We start from the raw sequence: 10,555 nt of genomic DNA on the forward strand, positions 1-10,555 counted from the left end.
TGGATGAATAGTTTGGGTTTAAACGAGCATGGAGACGTTCCAATTGGAATTAAGAATGTCTTATCAAAATCCATCATTCTCGTTCTTGGACACTAACTACTACCAAGTTCTGGGCAGCAGGAGTGATGAGAAAGCGTACCATCACTAAAATACTCAAACCACCATTTAATAAACACTGAAGCATAAATACACAGTGTCTAATGAAGTTTGGCTTCTCTACAGGGAAGACTGGAGTCTCTGCTCTGACCCCCGGGCTGGGTTTGAGTATGAACTAAAAAGTAAATTAGCACATTTTCATTAGCAATGCACTAAATTGGTTTCAGATTCAAATACACTCGACAGAAGAGTAAAACCATATACTGAGACATTTTAAACAGTGTGTGATGGTGCATAGCACATTGTAACCATGTGTTGGACTAAATGTTGCAATAGCTTTTAACACTCTGGGCGCAGCAGGGGAGATAAGAGGAACTGACATTTTTAACATTTACTTTCTTTTAAACTTTGTGATTATCTGGTTGTGATCAACCTGGAGAACACCCAAAAAAAGTAAATTTTTCTCAAGAAAAAGGAGAAATTTTGAAAGAATGGTAAGTTCCAACATTTAGACACAGACCTGTATGACATATGTGGAACACAAAAATGGATCTTAATAGAGAAGTATATAGTATAAGATTTTCAGTCTTCAAAAAGGGGCAAAACAGCATCATGAAAACTAGTGGTTCTCAACCAGGGGGGCCTCGGCAAATTTCCAGGGGGGCCCACTAAGTCTTAAAATGATTTAAATTTAGTTATATTAACATAACATCTTAATTAACACCCTAAAAACACTAAAAAAAATTATAAAAATTATTTTAAAAATTATAATTTTACAAGTTTGGTGCACTGTAATCACTATCAAGACAAGGACTGATAGTATGATTGACATAAAAACTACCGCAACATGAACATCAATGTCAATTAATATTTTCAGTAATTATGGTGCTTTTTTGTTCTATTAACAGAAAAGAGCACATTTTGCTGAACGTAAGGGTCAGGCACAAAGGCACAACCTAAGGGTAAATATCATAAATGACAGAATTGCCATTTTTGGGTGAACTATTACTTTTAAAAAGTTAATTCAGTTACCATTTATGTTAAGAAAGTGAGAGTCAAACCCACCAGCTGGGTCTTTGTATTATTAGCCCTATATGGTTTTGGCCTTTCAGCTCAGCCAAGAAAGTCACTTTTGCCTTCTCTCGCTCAACAGACAACTTAAAAGGGATTTGAATAGAAAGGAAACAGCCACGATCAAATGTAATTTGTCTGAATAGTGAGGAAACACTTCTTTATGCTCAGTTCAAAGGGCCTCATAGAAGTCTGTAATACCGTAAGCAAACCCAAAGTACATTGAAAGTCTATTCAACAGCCACTTCCTCAAGTCATTAAAGGAAAACCTATACTGGCACAAGTCCAGAATACATTCTATTATGAGTTTTAGATGGAGTAAAATATTTCACAGACTAATCGTATTTATCCAAATACTGATTTGAGTTGAAATCGTAACCTTACCTGTGTATTATTATAAAGCTTCCGCTGAGAAAAAATAGTCCATTACAACGTACAAAACAACAAAACTAAGAGTGCAACAAAATGAATACAGTTATATTAATACTGAAGTCATTTGAGGTGATAATGGCTATAATCAATGATTGAGATTTATCAACATAATCAATTTTCCAGCGAAAAGATGACAACTAGGGTATATACTGGATGTATATGAGCTCAATGCATACATTTGTGTAGAAATTATTTCTACTCAGAAAGTGCTAGTAAGTTTCACAAATAATACATTGAATTAAACATTTTGAAGTACAAAGACTGAATTAGTAGGCTACCTTACGTAAAACATACTCCAATAATGTGTTTCTTCACAACTTCAAAAATAAATAAAATACAGTGTGAACAGCATTTCAAATCATGGCTATATACTGTATTTTATCTTTTTCACATACCCTGACTTTATTGAAAATGTGTTGGGACATTCCTCGAAAGTGTATCAGGAAAAAATAGAAAATGGAAGTTTTAAAGAAGTCAAAAATTCTAAGCTTCACAAATGAAACCCATGTGCATGGATAATGCCCACTGTCATTCTGACAAGTTTTAGTAAGCCACTCAGTGTGTGTGTGTATATATATATTTTTAATATGTTCCATCTGCCTTTCCTGCTTGATTTTTACACTAAAGAATTATTAGGTGTAAATGAGCAGAGGTGGAATCCAGACTCCGACAAATACACACAAGGGGAGAGTGTCAGTAATACCACAGCAATTTCACACATAAATAACCCACTCCTGGTGGGATATAACAGTAACACAGCGCTTACGAAAGACAGGATGGCAATGTCCCCTTATAATAAGTGTGATTCAGTGGGACAGAGTGTTTACATCACAGATGTTCCACTTCTTGGAAGTCCGAAAGACCATTTAATTGTGCTGTCCCACTCCACCAAAAACATGACGCAATTAAAACGCTGCTTTGAATGCATTTGGCAGAGAACCATAGTCGTGATACAGAAACACATTTGTTACCTTGATTCGGGATGTAGATAGAAGATGTCTCTGGGGAGCCATTGAGGGCAGATGCATCACGCATACGGGAAGTGTTTCTGTTCATATTCATATTACTTGGCCACTTAGCTGGAATTTTGTCTTCAGAAAGTGAAAAAATGGACATTCCGATGTACAGTCATAGAAAAAGCTATCTGCCATTCAGGCAGTTGGACACACTTCTCTGTAAAATTCCCTTCTTCAATCTGTCTTCTGGCCTGTCTCAGAGGTCCTCACACTTGAACTCGGTTGTTAATGTCTATTACTAAACTGAATAAAAATACTCATGCTGGAACAATTAAGCACAAACCTGACTATAGCAAAATGCAGAATGCATTAGGTAAATTAATATTTAAGAATATTTATCTTAAATTTTTGTTTATTAATAATGGGAAGAACACCAAGGGTAAAGGTTTTTGAGGAATAATACTCAGAGTTGGTGCTGTTTTCAGTTATTCAAAGTCAAACAGTTGTACAAAATAATATGATATGACAACTGAATTCAACTGTGAACCAGCTGCAGAATTTCACCAAGTTTCCTGGCAGGAGGCATCATTCTGACACCATTAAGCAGCTAGTTAATGCATACTACTATAAATTGAAATATAAGAACTATAATGTTTACAAAAAGATTGGAACAAATACACATTAGACGGTACTAGGTATAACAGCAGAGGCTCAAAAGACATACATAGAGTATCATGGAGAGTTTTCTCCAATTTCTCATCATATCCATCCAAGATCAAATGATCTGACTTATGCTTTTCACCTTGGTATCGCATTTTTATTTTATCCCATTTGGGATGGATCACCCAAAAATGAAAATTCTGTCATCATTTACTCACCCTCATGCCATTCCAAACCTGTATAATTTTCTTTCTTCTGTGGAACACAAAACATATAATGAATTAAGAGTTTTTGTTCATACAATGAACGTCAATGGTGTCCAAAACAACACTGGACCCCATTAAATCTCATTGTATGGACAAAAAAACTTTCAAAATATCTTCTCTTCTGTTCCACAGAAGAATGTAAGTCATACAAATAAAACTGTCCTTTGAGTATGACGTTCACGGAAGAAACCCGCTTCTTCAAAAAAACTGAAACGACAAGAGTTGAATTCATAATTACAAAGAAAGAAAGTCATTCAAATAAAATTGTCCTTCAAGTATGACATTCACTCAAAAAATCCACATCTCCAAAAAAAAAAAAAAAAAGCTGAAACAACAACAGTTGAGTTTATAATTACAAAGAAAAAAATTGCAAGCTTAGAAATTTGCTGATTCAACAACTAAAATTACTAAAATATACTAAAATGTATATTTATCCAACTGTATAATAAACGGAAAACACTGGTGTGAAATTATGGATGCTGTACCAAAGCACATCTATAAATAATAAGCTTGACTGGAGCCATATTATTGAGGACAAGTCTGAAAATATCTTTTCCCTTGGCTGTGGCCGATGTGGCTGAGAGTAATTTAAATGTCAGGGTGCGACACTGGGTGTTGGGGGGGGTGTTAATGGTTCCTGACTGTCCTCCAAGAGCGTGATTATCACGAATAAGATTCCAAAGCTAAATATGTCTTTTCTATAGTCACTGCTAATTAAATCTGTCCGATATAAAGCGAACTTACATTCCACTAAATTCTGAAAACTGGCTCAGGATTAAACCAGGAGGGCAGTGACTAAACTGCTCGAGGATCCGTTGGGCCTGATTTATGGAGATGTGCATTTTGCTGGAATTTCTGGACAATGTAAATGGAAACATGCAATAATACTTATAACTCATAAAAGTTCATGAAAAAAACTTGTAAAAAAGTCCACATTTGGCTTTGGCCTTGAGGAGAGAGCAATCGTAGTGAAGGAAGAGTGAACTATAAAACTCAGGATATCAGGAGTGAAGCTGTAAGCCAGTCTAGCTGCTGCTGGATTATCTGAACTTCAGGGTGGGCTGCCGTCTACCAGACCCAGATAAAAATGTCTTTGGTAACTCCTGAAACACTAAAAGACATGGAATCAACAGAAAGGCTCCAACAGTGCACATTAGGGCTGTCAAAATGACTGAAAAACTAAATTCTAATTTTCTTCTTAAATATTAACAATATTCGAATTTAAAAGGCATAATTTCAGTTAGGGGGGAAAACAGCTTTTGGCTTCTCTCCTGAGACCACAAGAAGGCGCATCGAGCAAAATATTATGCACGTTTCTTCAAAGCGTAATAAAATAGCATGACGAAAAAAAGTGCATAATGTTTAAAATAATGTTTATAAACCATATATAATTAATAAAGTTGCTTAAACAAGTAGAAGAAAAAAAACAGCCCCATGCATGTATGTATAGCTTAATACAAAGGACCGAAAACCAATCACAAAGAGTAGGCTACTTTCTTCATTTTAAAACATGAGATACAGTGGGATGGGGAAAAACCGCCATAACGTCTTTAGATATGTTTTTTAAAAGTTGAACTTGCATTAAAGGGGTCATATGATGTTGTTAAAAAGAACATTATTTTGTGTATTTGGTGTAATGAAATGTGTTTATGCGGTTTAAGGTTCAAAAAACATTATTTTCCACATACTGTACATTATTGTTTCTCCTCTATGCCCCGCCTTTCTGAAACGTGTTAGAACGAGCTGTTTTAGGTAGGCGTGGTTGACTCTTAACTTTTATAAACAATATCTCTTTGGATTTGAGACTTTAGTCTTTGCAACTTTACAGATCTTCTTTATGCACCAAGAGCTTGTAACACTCCAAAGAGAAAGGAAAAATTTTAATCGCATCATATGACCCCTTTAATTTTACTTGGCTTTTTAAATATGCCGCTCTCTGCGAGACGCGAGTGCAACGCTGATAGATGTCCCTCTAGAAAATGTGATAAATATGCGTTCTGTGTGAACGGCTTGGTTTCAGTTTTGACGTAAACAACATCTTCTCCACACTGATGCTCTCATTTTCCGCAATATATGAATGAACAACGTAGGAGTGGGTTCAACTGGATAGGCTAACAATAGCATTCAAATGCAATCAATGACACATACATCGTCATCGCATCTCTACAACGTTTTTGCATTCGAATGTGGATAATATTTAAAAAATTTGACGAATATTCGAAATTCGAATTTTTTTTTGACAGCCCTTGTGCACATAAACACTATTGATGGAAGTGCAAAATCCAGACCACTAATTTTGCCTTCATTACTCATGTAATACAAATGTTTAATTCCAAATTATAATATCAACATAATATTTTGAGTGGAAACATTTAACTGTATTAAATTTAATTGTAGTTGGGCTTACAATCACACAAAACACTTTCAATGCAATCACAGACTCCACTGTATAGAAAGTATATATTTTAAATTTATTAAGAGAAAAAAAAATCGTATTAGTCATAGAGGAGATATTAAAATAGCCAGAAAATGGACAGAAAATGCAAAAATGTCAAAATGTGTAAAGAAAAAAATGGAAATGGAAGAGTTTATGAAAATTAAATACATAATAGTCACATAACTTAATCATTTTTGCCAGAATTTGCTAAATAAATAAATTAAAATAATAATATTTCTATATAATAGTATATAAATATAATTTAAATATTTCTAAACATTTCTATAAATATTCTCTTTGCATTTTCTGTCCTTTCCCTACTTTTTTAATATCTTCTCTATAACTCATTACATTTTATTTTTTTTAATTCTCATTTTGATATTATCACACATGAGCAACTTATCTAATTACTGAATTAAAGACATGAATAAAAATGTGCATGTGATAATATTTGGAATAATTGCAAACAAAAACGTATTAAAGTTTTTTGGAAATATTTTTATCGACAAAGAACAATGTTGGTCTGTTTTAACCTGAATATTTATTTTAAAATGCCTATAAAAATCCATAGACAGTATGCTCAGTACAGTTAAAAAAAAAAAAAAAATTCTATACATATACACACAAAAAATTACGTACAAAAAGCTTCATTGTTTGCTCCTTACAATAGCTGAGCTGTAGGGAGGGGTCAAATGTGCGGTTTTTGGAGTTTAATGAAATCACCCTTGTTTTCGGTCCCAATTGCTCCTGTTTTTCCAGACTCCATAAATGAACAATTCCCTTTCATTCACCTCTCAGGTTTAATTCATGTGTTTATTTTTGTTTCGGGACCTAAGGATGAAAGCCTGGAAGGGGAGGGTGGGCCTGCTTCAATTTCCACTGATTCATTTACGTATCCGCCTTCATTCACAGACTTAAAGAGTGTTGCACAATACCAGCCAACTGTATTGTTGATGAAAACCATAAAGGAGGCATTTAATTGGGCTATTTATCCTCTACTTAAGTCCTGCACTGTGCCCGGTCTGTTTAGGATTGTGTTCACACATACACGCACACGGCCTTCTCCTATTGCACTGGCTGTCTCCTGCGGAAAGTGTGGGGCCAAATAATTACAGCTGCTCATGATCAAAGCTAGTACAATGTCCAAGACAAATACAATCGCGGCATCGAATAGCACCACAGCAGATGATATATGGGAAATCAAGATTGCCAACCAGGTGCTCAGCCAACAAGCCCCGGCTAAAACAGAGCCACTATGTATTACTAATAAAAACACATGGCTAAAGGCCAAGCAGATGTAACTATACGCTCATATTTCCTTTATCAGTAATTAATTATGCGAACAAGGCTCAGGTAATCTGCAGTGGCCAAAATGTGAGATTTCGTTCAAGCGGGGCTTTTGGGAAACGGTACAAATAAACACAATGTGTGTTAAGATGAGCACATTGTTGACGGATATATTTATGACCTCACAAAGCTCCCACTCTATTTGCATGCTGTCAGGATAGTATCTTCAATTTGAATGCAAATGCCAGTTTGGTCGTATATCATCAGGTTAAGTTTATTTATGGCCCAATACCGTGAGAGAGAACATAAACCAACACAAATGACCTCACTAACTCTTTTTTTAGAAAGGTTAAACCTCAGACAACACATAGTACAGTATTATGAAGTTGCATGCATATTTAGGTGTTTATTCCCATTACCAGACAGTAAGTCATATAGCTGATATGATTTCTTATAAAGGCGATAGATTTTTTTATGATGCTAATATATATATATATATATATATATATATACACAGTATATATATAAATATATATTTCATAATAAAAAGATAAATAATAAAATATGTATATATTTTTTTTTCTTATATTTTATTTTATGTTTTTTTTTTCAATGTAAAGGTACACATTGCAGTTGAATATGCAGAGGTAACTACAAGTAAGTCATTCAATGATTGATTTTCTTAAAAAGTTAATATTTTGACTCTGTGATGCTACCAAAACCTCACTTTTTTTGTTGAGCATCTACAGCAGCACAACTCACGAACTTTGGTTCAATCAATGGCGTAAATTTGGAACAGGTTTAGGATGTTTGTTTGTCCAACCAATGGCAGAGCATTTAAGAAACCGGTTTGAAAACAATGATTCTCATTCATGGTAACTGCATGGATAATTCATATTAATATGCGCAGGAGAACATTCAACAAAAAAATTGCGCCAAATTCACACCACATTATTGAGCTGTAGCTACATAAACAGATTTATGCATCTCAAGCTACAACACACCTTTTCTTACTCTTTTACTGTATATAATGAAATATATAAATATATATATATCTGTGATAAAGATATATCTGTGTATAAAATGTTGTTATTCTTATATTTTTAAGGCTACCTAGAGGATGTGAATTTTGCATATGTATCATTTCAGTTGTTCCTACATTTCTTTCATAAATTTAGAACATATTTTAGTATAAAAGTTATTGATGATAATGAAATGTTTTGTACGCAGATAAAAAAAAAAATAATGGATGCAGTCCATGCTTATTTAGCCAGAAAACTATCCAATCAGAAATATTTTCTATTTGGAAGTCATTAAATGTGGAGAGATTATAGCTGTTATTACAACTTAAGGTGCATTTAAATCATTTTGGTCAGAGGATACTGATGTAAAAAAAAAATAAAAAAATACAGCAGGATTATTTAAATCTACTCTAAAAAATTATGAATAAAGAATGTGCATTGGGTGTGTTTTTGCTTTTTATGTTTTTATTCTATTTATAAAGTTGCAGTTATATTATACTATACTGTAATTGTACAATACTATTGAGTTTTGTGCATGCAGCTTAACTAGTTTTATTGTAAATGAAAATAATTTAATTACTGAGTCCATGTTTTTTCCACCATGTTTTCTCACATAAGAGAAAATCCTAGTTTCCCACTAGACTTTGTGGTGTCGTTTATGTGGGTTCAGCTCTTAAAAATGCTCTTTAGACATGACTTGAATGCACCAAAAGTTGAGGTTTTAACATCAAAATGGCTTTAATATCCTTATAGTTAATTAACTAAGGCCATCTATTTTATTCCTAAGTACTAAATTCAACTTTTTCTCATTGACATTTTGAAAGGTACAGCATTCTTTATATAAGTGACCAGGGATTGAAATTAACTTTTTCACTCACCAGCCAATTTGGCTACTAAATTAAGTCACCAGCCATTCATATATATAAATATATATTTCATAATAAAAAGATAAATAATAAAATATGTATATATTTTTTTTTCTTATATTTTATTTTATGTTTTTTTTTTCAATGTAAAGGTACACATTGCAGTTGAATATGCAGAGGTAACTACAAGTAAGTCATTCAATGATTGATTTTCTTAAAAAGTTAATATTTTGACTCTGTGATGCTACCAAAACCTCACTTTTTTTGTTGAGCATCTACAGCAGCACAACTCACGAACTTTGGTTCAATCAATGGCGTAAATTTGGAACAGGTTTAGGATGTTTGTTTGTCCAACCAATGGCAGAGCATTTAAGAAACCGGTTTGAAAACAATGATTCTCATTCATGGTAACTGCATGGATAATTCATATTAATATGCGCAGGAGAACATTCAACAAAAAATTGCGCCAAATTCACACCACATTATTGAGCTGTAGCTACATAAACAGATTTATGCATCTCAAGCTACAACACACGTTTTCTTACTCTTTTACTGTATATAATGAAATATATAAATATATATATATCTGTGATAAAGATATATCTGTGTATAAAATGTTGTTATTCTTATATTTTTAAGGCTACCTAGAGGATGTGAATTTTGCATATGTATCATTTCAGTTGTTCCTACATTTCTTTCATAAATTTAGAACATATTTTAGTATAAAAGTTATTGATGATAATGAAATGTTTTGTACGCAGATAAAAAAAAAAATAATGGATGCAGTCCATGCTTATTTAGCCAGAAAACTATCCAATCAGAAATATTTTCTATTTGGAAGTCATTAAATGTGGAGAGATTATAGCTGTTATTACAACTTAAGGTGCATTTAAATCATTTTGGTCAGAGGATACTGATGTAAAAAAAAAAAATAAAAATACAGCAGGATTATTTAAATCTACTCTAAAAAATTATGAATAAAGAATGTGCATTGGGTGTGTTTTTGCTTTTTATGTTTTTATTCTATTTATAAAGTTGCAGTTATATTATACTATACTGTAATTGTACAATACTATTGAGTTTTGTGCATGCAGCTTAACTAGTTTTATTGTAAATGAAAATAATTTAATTACTGAGTCCATGTTTTTTCCACCATGTTTTCTCACATAAGAGAAAATCCTAGTTTCCCACTAGACTTTGTGGTGTCGTTTATGTGGGTTCAGCTCTTAAAAATGCTCTTTAGACATGACTTGAATGCACCAAAAGTTGAGGTTTTAACATCAAAATGGCTTTAATATCCTTATAGTTAATTAACTAAGGCCATCTATTTTATTCCTAAGTACTAAATTCAACTTTTTCTCATTGACATTTTGAAAGGTACAGCATTCTTTATATAAGTGACCAGGGATTGAAATTAACTTTTTCACTCACCAGCCAATTTGGCTACTAAATTAAGTCACCA

The sequence above is a fragment of the Sinocyclocheilus anshuiensis genome, unplaced genomic scaffold (genome assembly GCF_001515605.1).
Source record: "Sinocyclocheilus anshuiensis isolate Anshui unplaced genomic scaffold, SAMN03320099.WGS_v1.1 scaffold1371, whole genome shotgun sequence".
NCBI lineage: Eukaryota > Metazoa > Chordata > Actinopteri > Cypriniformes > Cyprinidae > Sinocyclocheilus > Sinocyclocheilus anshuiensis.